This window comes from Ixodes scapularis, unplaced genomic scaffold, assembly GCF_016920785.2.
Source record: "Ixodes scapularis isolate PalLabHiFi unplaced genomic scaffold, ASM1692078v2 ptg000005l_1___fragment_1__unscaffolded, whole genome shotgun sequence".
NCBI classification, from domain to species: domain Eukaryota; kingdom Metazoa; phylum Arthropoda; class Arachnida; order Ixodida; family Ixodidae; genus Ixodes; species Ixodes scapularis.
The window spans coordinates 3,266,770-3,280,594 of NW_024609885.1; positions in this window are offsets into that span (position 1 = coordinate 3,266,770).

A 13,825-nucleotide genomic window follows, 5' to 3' on the forward strand; every position below is an offset into this window, starting at 1 on the left:
GAACGATGTGTGACTACCCCTATTCCGGGTCCCATTAAATTTCTATCGAGGTGCGCGCTGTCCGAGGCAGAACGAAAGTTCTTGTGTTCGTGGCTTTTATTTTCAGCGCTGTAATAATACGAATGTTGAGGACCCAAATAAGTCACTAAGATTATCAAAATATTTTTCCTGCTTCTCCTGGCTCGTGCAAATGTACTTTCCCATTTGCGAAAATCAATGCCGCTATGCTCTAGAATGTAATGCGTCAAAAAGTAGGAGTAATTTCGTTAGACTGAACAAAATTACGCGTAAACTCCTCTCAATAGTGTTATGGTAGGTCATATGATAGAGTTAGTATGCCATATGATAGTTGTCCTCTTCTAATTAGCTTCTTAGAACATCTAAGGACCTTGCGTTTGCGAGAGACGAGCGATTTTATGGGAAAGGGCAACTCAGAAAGATACAAACTTACGTCCACATTCAAGACGACCAAGATCCGCTCCTTTGTGCACTCTATTGCACGTGGCAGTGCCTTGTTGAATAACCGTACTTCGGGCTCAACTACCTTCTTTCGGAGTTGCGGTATGAGCTTGTAACAGAACACAAAATGTACTCTTTGCCTGAGCCATAGGAGCAGGTCCCGAAAAGCAAAGTCCAGATGCTAGCTGTGCTTTGCAAAAACGCGCACACTTATTGAATCATCCGAAAATATGTGATAGCATTTCTCGGTAGAAAGAACACGAAAATATAAAATTTAGCCAAAAGATGTAGATACGTCATGTTTTTCTTTGGGATCTAGTATAAAACTAAAATAACAAGACCTTGAGATAGTTGCATGATTTTCGTGTTGCACAACAAACTTTGATGTTTGCTTCAAACGACTATTGAAGGTGTCAAAAAGAAAAAAAAGACAGGTTTATTACGGTTATCGAACGCGGTTTTATCCAGGTTCGTTTCAACGAAAGGGGTGCGGTATATCGAAGCACGGTTTAGCGAAAATGGATACATTTTATCGAGGCCTCCGTTTGAGAAATGCTGTTTGTAGGCGGCGGCAAGCTAGGCTTCCAAACAGACCGCGCTTTGTGCGGGCACCCCTCGCTGTCGCTCGGGAAAAGTTTAATATAAGTTCGAGCGTGGATCGCCAAAGGTTGGTTAGCATGCGGGCGGTCGCCATTTTCTCTAAACGGCGATCCGATCTGCTGTTGTCGCGAAAACGGTGTTCGCTAAAACGAGCTTCCCTAAACCCCACTTCTCCGAAAATCAGCACATTTTTCTCCATAGCTTACAACCATGCTGGGGTGTTGTAAGCTCTTCTTCTTTGACCGAGGCTGGCCCCCTGTCGCCATTTTGCAGGTTGTTTAATTGAACTTCTTGAGAGGCAACCCGTCAATGTTCTCCTTGAGAGCCTGCACCGTCGCTCCCGAGAAGCTAAAGCTGCACACTTGTATGCACTCATCTAAAAAGCGCGGCAAAGCCATTTCACTGGGCTGCTCCCGAAGATTGCGCCTTTCATCTTCGTCCGGACCTCAGTGAAATCTTCTAAATCTCACTTCTTTGTATACCAAGGTCGAACGCTAGAGCACGTTTTTTGAAAGCAATACACCACAAGCGCACACAAGGAACTGAATAAAGACCCAGGATCGGCTGAGTGAGAAACAGCTAGCTAGACTTATTTTTGCCTCAAACATGCAGTCCGTGTTTGAAGTGCAGGCTACCGAAACTAGACTACCGAAAAGTAGCTCCTAAAGTCATTTTTACGGAACGTGCAGATGGTCTTCACCGGAGAAGAAAATTGTGGCGGAGCGCTTATTTGTACGTGTTTTACTTGTTTTGATATCTAGCATTCAACAATGCTGCAGAGTGCCACCGTGAAAACTAACACCAAACGAAAACTAACCCAAAACAAACGAAAGAGCCAGAACCCGTGCAAACTGCGAGCGAGGTCTTTCCTTTCGTTTTTACTTTGTGCACGCGGCCCAACGCTGCCCGGTGCCGCCAGCTTCGTCCAGACGGACTTTGCGGGCACTGAAAGTGAAGGGAAAGAAAAGGAGACAGACGCGCGCGTCTCCAACCGAGAAAAAGGAGGCAGCAGGCTTTGAAGTTGAACTGGTTGAACTTGAGCGCAGACGTCTCTGTCGAAGAGCGGGCCCCGGACGGACGAGTTCACCCCAAGTTGGAGGGGAGGCAGGCGAAACCAAATTCGCGTAACCTGCCGATCGCGGCGGCGGCATTTGCACCCGCAAATGAATGGGCTTGGCAACTTACAGACTCGCAAGACTTCACACTCAATGAACCGATCAAGTAAACCAGTTGACAGAAAAAAAAAGTGAAATAAAATATTCTGCTACGCGAAAGCGGTAGGTTTTGTACTAACAGCGACAAAGCGTCTTTGCTACGGCGGATCGAACGCCGTTATATCGAGGCTCATCTTAGCGAAAGGGGTACGGTTTATCGAAGCACGGTTTAGCGAGAGGTGCACGTTTTATCGAGGCCTCCGTATGAGAACTGCTGTTTCTAGGCGGCGGCAAGCTAGTAGTAATGCAAAACTATCGATAAATTGACTATCGATACTATCGATAGGTTTTCCAAAACTATCGATAGTGTCGCAGAACTATCGATAGTAGACTATCGGTAGTACTATCGACAGTTTTTCGATAGTCGACTGTCGATAGTACTCTCGATAGTTTTTCGACAGTCAACTATCGAGAGTTTTTCGATAGTACTATCGATTCCTTTTTTACTATCGATACTCAGTTTTCTGGTGACTATCGATAGTACTATCGATTGTTTTGCACTACTAGAGCGAACACAGTTGCCGCACCGCCGCTCGCTTCCCCTTCCTCCTCTCTTCGGCCAAACTCCCGTCTTCGTCATCACTGAAAGCTGAACCGAAGTTGAGACGGTAATTGCTTGGAATAGTTGGTGTCCCATTTGAAAAAAAAAAAAAAAATAAAAAATAAAGCGAGAAAAAGAGACGAGGGAGCGACGCACACTACTAATGTCGCATAGCTATCGATAGTAAACTGTCGACAGTACTATCGATAGGTTTACGATAGTCGACTATCGATAGTTTTCTGATAGTCGCTTAACAACAATTTTCCGATCGTCGAGTATCGATAGTACTATCCATAGATTTTCGATAGTCGACTATCGATAGTTTTTCGATAGACGACTATCGATAGTACTATCGATAGTTTCTTTTACTATCGATGGTCAAATTTCTGGCGACTATCGATACTATCGATAGTACTATCGATATTTTTGGACCACTACAAGCTAGGCTTCCAATCAGACCGCGCTTGGCGCGGTCGCCCCTCACTGTCGCTGGGGGAAAATTTATTATAACCTCAAGCTTGAGCGTGCACTACCAATAGTTCACCGCCAAGGGTTCGGCAATCTAGGCTAATGAACCAGGGGGGTATCGGAAACGGCACCCCGGCTGCCGTCATTTTCTCTACACTGCGATTGGATAAACTGATATCGATAAAACGGCGTTGCCTAAAAGGAGCTTTTCTAAACCGCATGCCTCCGGGACAAAACGGGAATCCGCGGAGGTAAGAGCGGCATCGAAATACGCACATCTGAGTCCATTTGGACTGTTGGCGTTTTGTCTTCGCCAACGGGCGACACAGTGCAGATAACCCGTGCCGCGTTTTTTTTTTTTTTTTTTTTTTTTTTTTTTTACATTTGCTTTTGCTCTTTTGAGGTGTGCGTGTCCTGCGTGTGTTGCTAGAAAAGTATGCCAATTATTGAGATTCTAAAAGTAAACGTCTCGCAAGATGAGGTAATCGGATAACACTAACACTGACATTATGTCAAACTGATAACCTGTATCTCCCTAGGTTTACCCCCAAAATTTACAAAACGTCCTTGTACTTACACAAGATAATGACTTCGGAAGGCATTTTAGGTGTGTTTTGCTATTTTTTTTTTTACTTTACGAGCTACCTTGCGGATGTTAGTTTGGAACAATACAGAGGCGTGAACTTCAAAACACCAAGTAATCAAATGACTAATGCCGAACGTATAAATGCCGGAAAATTAGATAGAAGTATGTCGTGCTAAATAAAAAAAAAAAAAAAAAAAAAAAAACTCGTTTGTCCACAGGTAACTTAAATCGATACATGGGGATTTAATTCCCCATGTGTAATTTGTTCGGGAAATTCATAATCTCGCGAAGGGAGTTTTTGTGCAATAAGAAGAATTATTTTTTCATTTCCGCAGTTCAATATCGTAGCTTATCATCATGTATGTCAGCACAAATGACATTCACCAACAAAAACAAAATCACACTTTCTTCGAACGCATTGCTACACATTAAAAAAAAAAAAAAGTGCAATAATAGGCCTCGTGAACAATTATAGCAAACAACGAAGACATTATTTATTTTGTTTAATCTACGCGCTTTGATATACTTTGCACAATTCGGAAGGTGCATCTGGTGTTTCAGATAAGAACGGTCGACAATATCCGGTGACCATTTTTAATTCTGACTAGAAAAATGCATCTTGCCGCCACAATGCCCAGGAAAACGGAACCGGTCGTTGTTGTTGTTGTTTTCTTTTTTTTTTCTTTAGGGGGGGGGGGGGGGGGGCGGGGTTGCCTCCAAGAAAAATAAGTCAGAAACACCTGGTCAATCTGAAGCGTTGTTTGCGGATTTCGCAACATTGGCATTTCAAGCAACTTTCCCCCAAAATGTGTTGTGACTACTGGTCCAGAAATATTTACCGACAAAGTAAGTATGGGAATGATTGACCCAAATTATTTATCACGAAGTATCGACGTCGTTATTTTGAAATAAAAAATCGCACAGACGACTGCACAATAAGCCGTACAGCTCAAGTTTTATCTTTTTTTCTCCGCATTTATTCCAGCCAGGATTTTCAAACTTTGTCAGCGTGTTATCCTCTATTTGGCTAATCTTCGTGACAAGTATTGTTGTCCTTGTTAGCGGGAAAAGTTCACGAAAAACGCTCAAATAAAGGCATTTCCGTAAATGTGCATAATTTTGAAAATCAATTTAAAAAGAAAGGCCATCTTCGATTTTTTCAAACTCTTTCAAGTTAGCGCCAGTGATATGTACTAACAGGATGTGCAAAAATATGTTGCATTATTTGTGTCTTTAAAGTTACAAAGCAAGAAAATCTGGCCAAATGGAGGCTACCGCGGTTGCCATGAATGAGGCCTGTGCGTACGCCTATTTGACAATTTCATTATTTTTACACAGCGTAAAACTTCTCCCGGGTGGTCAGATTGACAGCACAGAGGTGGAGGGTACTTTTGAAGTGATGATTCTTGATACGTCTTTTTTTGTCCTTACTATTAGTACAAGAGTCAAAAAAATGCGCAGAAGCTGGAGCAATCGCGAGACGCTAGCCTGTCGCACGCTTCGCAGGGCCCGCTTTCTATGGCGGGCGTGTAGCGTCTCTGCGCACGCCACGTAGGGGAAACGATCGGTGCGGCTCCGATAACAGGCGTTTAGGTAACAGGATATAGGGCTCTAACACGATATTGAGGATAGGGCGCCGTACAACGGGGGCACCTTCGCGCGGCAATAGAGCCTCGGCCGTGGTGAACCGCACACCGCAAAAAAAAAAAAAAAAAGAGGAAGAAAGATTTTCGTTTGTTTATAATGCAATTAAATGCAAAGGTGCAAGCCAGCTGGACAGTTCGTTTGTTTGAGACCTTTTATGCTCCCTTTTCATCACATTTTTGTCTTAGACGCATTGTAGCCGCTTCGCACTAGCCTGCCAGCAGGCCTGGGTGGAATCGAGCCTTTATTGTCCGAGTGGCTTGCTTGTAGACGCTATCGTTCGTGCTACGAGCAATTCGTGTCGCAGTGAGTTGACGCATCTATACACTGTCAGCAGTGCCAGGATTGAATTCCAGGCACGGGATGGAGGGAATCCCAGGGTGTTGTTTTCATTTCAACTGAACTCCTAAAAGTCAGCCCTTGCTAATCAATGCCACGTTGGGTAATTTGGTGCTGAGGACGTCCACCATATCTGACGCACATTTCATATCTGATGTAGCCGGCCCTCGAAGGTTGTAAACAGTTGCATCATGGTGCTTGACGAGGCCTCCAATCCCATCGCAGGCGTTCTTGGTATGCCCAGTAGCGGAAACTAGCCACTTGGCCGACAGGTACTCGGTCTTAGCGAGCTCATGAAGTTGGTGCCTATTCCTGAAGTAGCTTGCTCCGCCGTCACTGACCCACATAAAATGTGCGTAGAAAGGAGCAACCTCCCCAAGCCACTCGTGAATGTTCCCAAGGCCATAGTATGCGCGGGCGGAATCGTGGCTGGTGTCATCACTGATTGGAGCGCAGCTACAAGTCCCTTTTTTTGGTTGTCACTATGCATGACGTCGCATGCGAATATCTTCTCTAATAATATATGGCAACCGAAGAGGTTGTGCCCTCTAATGGTTTCGCCTCCCCTCCTTTTCCTTCAATCAACGCACCCTTTCTTGTGACGTAATCCTCCGGGTGACCAATTAATCAAAAACACGAAAGATGCAGCTACACTGCCTAAAACGTGAACGGGAAGGAAAATACGACGTTTCGGGCGAACGTCCTTCTTCAAGTGATAGATACGAAACACGGCGAGAAACAAAGAAAGGGTCGTATACGTCACAAGAAAAGGGGGCTATACTCACCGATTTTTTGTTTCTTACACGAAGATGGGCGTCCGCCCGAAACTTCGTGTATTCCTTCCCGTTCACGTCCTATTTATTGTAGCACAATAATATTTCTTTTGTGACTACGTGCCGAAGATCATTGTTCTCGGCAGCCCCCATTCTCTTACACGCTGAAATAAACATCTGCTATCGGAACCACTTCTGTTGATTCCTTTGCTTGGCGTACACAGAGACGCTACACGCCGACTACCGAAAACGCACCCTGCGAAGCGTGCGACAGGCTAGCGTCTCTCGATTGCTCCGGCTCATGCGTACTTTTTTTTTTAAATCTCGTACGAAGAAAAAATAACTTGCTAAACATTATCACTTAGAAACTATCGCCCACCCCTGCGCTGCCAATCTGACCACCCCGGAGCACTCTTACGGGCTGTAAAAATTATGAACTTGTCAACTACGGGTATGTATAAGACACAGAAACAATGCAATAATATTTTTGCACATCATGCTCATAGATACTATTGGCGTTATTTTGGAAGAGTTAAAATATCGAAGATAGCATTTTTTTTAATTGATTTGCAAAAGTATGCATATTTAGTAAAATGCCTCGATTTGAGCGTTTCTCGTCAACTTTTCCTGCTAATCAGGACGACAATATTTATAGCAAAATAGAGGACAACACGCTGGCAAAGTTTGAAAACGGGCTTGAATAAATGCGGACAAAAAAAGAAGTTAAAACTTTGGCAGTTTTGCTCAATGTGCCGTCGTCTGTGCGATTTTTTTATTTCAAAATAACGACGTCGATACGTAGTGATAAATAATTTGGGTCAACCATTCCGATACGGGCCAGCAGCCACAACACATTTTCGGGGAGAGCTGCCTGAAATGCCAATTTTGCTAAATCCACAGATAACGCTTCAGATTGAGCAGGTGTTTCTGACTTGTTTTCTTGAAGGTAACTTTGTTTGTTTTTTTTTTCCTAAAACAAAGACCGGTTCCGTTTTTCTGGGCATTGAGGCAGCAAGATGCATTTTTCTGGTCAAAATTAAAAACTGTCACCGGACACGGTCGGCCGTTCTTATCTGAAGACAGAGTCGTCCTAGAGAAAACTGCCGCGGCATAACATAACAGAACTGCATGTATATTTGACGCACAAATATCAGTAAGCTAGGTGGCCTCTTTACGTTTTATTTATGTAGAATACGCTTGCAGCATCACATTTTAATGCTTTCTTTTAGTGGGTAGAGGAAAATCGGACCCTTCACGTAACATATTTTTGTAGATTTACTTTTTCGAGTACAAAAGAAGTAGTAGTGGAGGAGAAGTAACCAAACTTAGGAACGACTATAGAGACACGACAAGAAATGTAGAAACGAAAACTGGTGGTCAGTCAAGTGCAAAACAAGCACCCAGGAGATTTTATTCACATTGCGTGGTCGCATTTTAATATTGCAATTATGAAATTTGTCTAAATTTGGAAAATAGACGCAAGTGGAAACGTTCTCAATTGAAAGAACGCATGTTGTTCCTTTCGTCACTCAGAATACTGTAGCGGGACTTCGCTCTTCCTCCACAACCCCAGTACAGTGAAGACGATGACGAGTTAATGTTTCAAAGGCCTGCTCATAGAATGATAACATCATGTCCCTTGATTGCAGATTAGCGCAGTCTTCAGGCACGGGTCCGCCCAAGTTGAAGGACTGGAGGCGGTCACAAACTGGAGTCGATAAGACTGTTTGCCGAGCCGACCAAGTCTTGCGCTAGAACGTATAAATAGCAGATTGGTTAAAAGCAGAGTCAATAATTATGTTCAATGCAGGACACCAAGTAACAATTGCGAGCTTTCATGAAAATTTCAAACTAGGTAATGATAGCGACGTACTTCGTCCCTCGAACACATCCGAATCTGGAAGCAATCTGTTTACAATAGAAGCTATACGTTTATTCAGTGTGTGGTTCGCACCAGCCTGAAGTACACAAAGTGATTCTCAATCGATCGTGGCAATCGCACCATTCTGATAAAGGGAAAATGTACATCACTTGCGACAGAAATCATAACTGGATGGGGACGTCATAAAAAAAGTTCTGACCTCTTGATTTCGGTTTTCTTAGGGAAGGCCAGCCGACTGACATATCGCGACTGAAAAGTCTAGGCCTTCTAAACCAATAACGACCACAACAGAGCGGTCGTGCGCGAACAGCCGTCACCGCCGGACGGACAACATATCGGCGTTCAGAGTTCTCCGAATCCTCCGGAGAAGTCACTCCCCGCGAACATTTACCTACCGCACGCGCCACTCCGCACCCCTCTAGCCCCTCGGGGCAACTGCCGGCCGCGGCCCGCCGCCGCCGCTGCCGTGGGCGACTCGGCACGAGCCTCACAAACCCGCGAATCCGCTGCGAGCATCGAATGCGACGTCATCACGTGTCATTTACGTCACCCTACCGAAGGAGACGTGAAGCGCCGTCCGCAAGTTTCTCGGGGCACGGAAGCACTGTGAAGGCTGTCACTAGCGGCGTTTTGGTTGCGTTTCGACTACACTGAAGGAAATGCAACTGTAACGAACAAAAATGTGGTTTACGTTCTTTCCCGAGGAGTCTTATGGGACATGAGCTCTCATTTCGCTGCTAGACCCAGATACGTTACGCACTCATTCGCCTCGGAGGGAGAGCGCCTTTTCACGCCTTCGACGCGCGCGCCATCTGGATTCTTGAAAAGTTCCTATCGGAGATGAAAATCGAGGAGCGCTCCTTCTTAAGGAAGACGCGAACATTGCATAAAAGTGAAATCACGCGCAGGTGACAGTTTCACTTCATATCATTTACGAAGTTTGGAACGTCCGTTTGTTTTCGAAAACATAGAAGTGCCAGTAGTAAAGGCCAGGCACGTAGCCGGGATTTTGTTTCGGAGGGGGGGGGGGGGGGGGGGGGCATGACAAAATGCTGTATGAGGGGGAGGGGGAGAGTGGTTTACTCTCTAGGCAACGAAAGCCTAAAGGCGCGTTCACACTCTTGCAACCGAGTACGACCGAGAAAGACTTCTTGGGACCGGATGCACTGAGCGGAGCTGGTCCTAAGAGATCGCAAAAGGCTTAAAAACCGGTTTGGTCTCTCTCGGTCGCACTCGGTTGCAAGAGTGTGAACGGGCCTTAACTGAAAACTGTATGAACTTGCGCGAAGAGGAAAAAGTTAGCAAAACTTGATAATGTCTGCCTAAAAGTGCATGCGCAACAACGCGGTGCCTGAAAACGCCTTTGAAGCATTTGCTAACCTTTGAAAACAGGATAAAAAGTCAGTAGGATAAGGATAGATAACTGGGCGAGTTGGTGAGAGTTCATGTTGAAAAACAGCGCGACTAAGACGAGGACACAAAGAGACAAAAAGAGCACAAGACAAAGCGCTGTAGGATATCGAGGTGTCTTTCTTTCACAGACATTCACGTTTTCTAGCGATTCGTGCTGACATTTCCACACGTTGCCCTTGTGTGACAGTGCACTAGTGGACGGCGAGCCACCCATGACCTCCAGAGCTGCACACTGTCACCGTTATTACTCGAACCCCGCAGCACTGCAGGAAGTTGAAGTTCAACTTTCTGCAGTGCTCAACACTGCAGGAAGTCCACTCAACATCGCGTATGCGCATATTCGGACATACAAGCCGTTTTAAAGGGCAACTCCGCTCAATTCCGAAAATTTTAGGCTTCCATGTGATTCACATTCACAAGGCACTACTAAATAACTCTACGTCTTCGGATTTGCGAAATGTGGAATATTATTTGTATAATCCTAATTAAAACATCAGCAGATACCGAAACCGAAACTTCAGTTGCGTCAGGCAACATTGGTCTCGGGTCGTCAGAGTCATGGCCAGTGTTGCCAGGTTCGGCTATAAATAGCCAAATTGGGCTAGTTTCATTTGCAGTTGGCGGGAAAAAATGGTAGTTGGCGATTTGGCTAGTATTGGGCTATTTCTTACCTGTGCATTGGGCTATTTCTGAGCTGTGCATTGGGCAATTTCTGACCTGTGCTGGAACCAAAATGTCTGAAAGCACTTGGGTTTATAGGTTCGAATGTGTTTTTACAGTAATTTACGTGAACATTTGGCGCTTCAGACCCTTAACCCTGATAAGTTTGCGACAGCAAACAAATTCGTCTTCTTTTTGCGCGCCTTGTGCAATTGTTTACCTCCGAATGGAAGCATGTGCTGTTATTCCTCCATCTCAACAAGTGACAGCACCTGTTCTGCGCATTCTTTAGGTTGTCTTTCTGACGTCGTCCGTGACGTCGTCCCAATACAGTGGAAGGTATGTTGTCATGCTCTTGTACAAGCGTTTCAGGAAGTTCGCCGAACGTGCAAGGGACGCCATTTCTGGGGCATTTGATGGATAAAAATGTATTATGTGTCTTTTCTGCTCAAAATAAACGTTTTAAATTATAAGATTTTTTTTGGCTATTTTTGGGCTATTTTTCTGGATCGACATTTGGCTATTTTTGGGCTATATCTCGTAGACGTTTGGCGGGTTGGAGTTCAAACACCTGGTAACCCTGGTCATGGCCACGTCACGTCGAACCACGTGGTCTTGTGACGTTCGGGAGGGAGCGAGAAACAGAACACGCGACGCGGGCAGGTCTTCTTTTTTCTTTTGACGCGGGCAGGTCGCTTTGCATGGCGTGGACGGTGATGGCCCGGGGGAGAGGAGGAAGGGCAGAAGCAACGCAGAAGACGAAAGAGGAGAAGGGGAGCGGAGAAACAGACCGATAAGCGCGCAGGGCAGCGCAAACTAGCGCATCCGTGTTATGGTGTTCACGTGAACGCCCGGTAAGCCAACACCGGGAAGAGAAACCCATGACGTCATCATTCATTTTCGCTCTGAGAACTAAAAACAAACAAAACGTGAGAATGACGTAGACATGCCTCTGTCGTAGTGGTTCAACGTTGGCCGCTCCAACTCCGTGGCATTAGGGAGTTTTCGTAGACCGCGTTGCCCCCTCCGCTAAGCGTTACGCAGCGAAGAAGTTGCTACTGCGCCTGCGCGCCGATAGCCTTGACTGTGGAGTTCCCGCTATAGTAGCGGGTTGCGGAGGGCCTTGCGGGACGGCGAAAACGATCTACGAAAACTCCCTATTGACTGCGCTGATGATTGCGCCTCGCGCCGCACGCTAGAGTCGGCAGATTTCGGCGATTAAAATCATCTGGTGGGCTAGTTGGCTAAACATAATGAGGAAATTAGCGCAAATATAATAGCGTCAAAGCTCTCCCCCGCATTCAGCGGGGGAGAGCTTTGACGCTCAACTTCACCGACTGAGGTGTTCAGGTTTTCCTGACTCAATCTTATTTGATGTTGCAGAACGTCTGCTCACGTCACAGAAAAGACAACGAAAATCAGAAAAGACACGGCGTCCTGCTATTGTTCCCTATATCCATTGCTTGGCACACAATCTCATGAGAGTAGCCTCCAAGTATGATGTACAGGTAGCACTTTCAGCACCGGACAAGCTCAAAAAACTTTGCCCAAGAATAAACAACAAAAAAGAAGAAAATGTTCAATGCCAAACAAGACACCAACATAAGTACGTGGACTGTAAGAGTCATGTCGTTTATGAAGTATCTTTTTCCTGTGGAAAGGCCTATGTGGGGCAGTCGGGTCGCCGCATCAATGTTAGATTGAGAGAGCATGACCTCTCACTGAAAGCCTCTCCATCTGGACATCTTACGGTGCATGTTCGTGACTGTCATTGTACCCCTTTGTTTAATCAGACGAAGGTGTTAAAACATCTCAATGACAAAAGAGCTAGAGAAATCTATGAAGCGTACAAGATCAAGAAAGAAGAAAGCAAATGTGTTAGTGCCCCGTCAGTCTTCCTTTCAGAGAAAGAGCTGAGATACCTCGACACGTGCCCCTGATAATTGCGTCCTGCTGCTTGGGTACCGGCAACAGTGTCGCCACTTCATGCTGGAAGAATTTGCCGGTGTCCCGCGTGTGTGTGTGTGTGCGGCTACTGCAAGTGACTCATGTGTGACCAATAGATCTGCGGGATGGTCACCGGCAACAGTTCGCCTCTTCATGCTCGCAAAGGGTTTGCCGGTGTCTCGTGTGTGTGCTGCTAGTGCTGCTGCCTGCGCATTTGCCGATGCGATTCTGCAGATCTGCCTTTATTTTATTTTATTCTATTTTATTATTTTATTATTTTAATTTGTATTTTCACCTTAATTATTTTCGCTCTCTGTATCACTTCTTTTTTGTCAGTACTTTGTTCCCCTCTCCAAGTTTCTTTTCTTTTTCTTTTTCTTTTTTCACAATTAAAGCCAGTTGTAAGTAGCGCTCTTTCCTGTCCCAACGTTCTTCCTTCCTTGTATTTGCGCTAACTTCCTCATTAGATTTCGGCGACTTGGCTCGCTTGAGGGTTTGCTGGCCAGTTTATTAAATATATAAACGGAATTAGATCGTAATGTTTGACATGGGGTCTTCCTATATGATACTGAAGAGGGCTACATAGTTTCCTAAATATCAAAAGTGAAGCGGAGTTGCCCTTTAAGAAAGCAAAAGTCGAGCACTTGTGAAAAGGATGTCGCTCGCACCGTTCGCCGGAAGTGCGCCGGACGGGCATGAACCCCTATGTGGTGCGCCAAACGAACGAAATTATTCAAAGCGCATTTGACGGTTGCTAATGGCTATAATATTTGTTATGTGTTTGCTTTCTTTCTGACTGAGTATGCCGAGATAATTTCAGACACACCGTTCAGGCACAGATCTTGGGCGTCAGGAAAAGCTCGTCGAAAAAGGCTTACCGAGGAGTGGGGGACGCTTGTTATGGCCTCCGTCGTAGCAAGCCGATCTCAGTGTTTGCGAAAAGTCAATCTTCTATCAGCATCAAATTTGAGTGTGAGATATGTGATGACACGAGGAAGACATCATAGTAACTTTTGTGCAGTAGTGAGGTCGAATTTATTAAAAGTTCATGCGCCAACGCTGGGCTCAACTTTGGTAATACTGTGAAGATGCGGCTTGCTTTTCGCCCAATGAAGTAACAAGAAGCGGAAGTTTGGCAAACAAAATACGTGTAGGGCTCAAGTGACCAAATTTCAGTTGTAGTTCACTGGTAGTAGACGAGATTACTGACATTGAGCTCAGAGATGCACTCGTGGGGTGAAGTGACTAAGCACGTTATACTACGTTTGCATACGCACGCACATTATCGGGTGTTTCGGG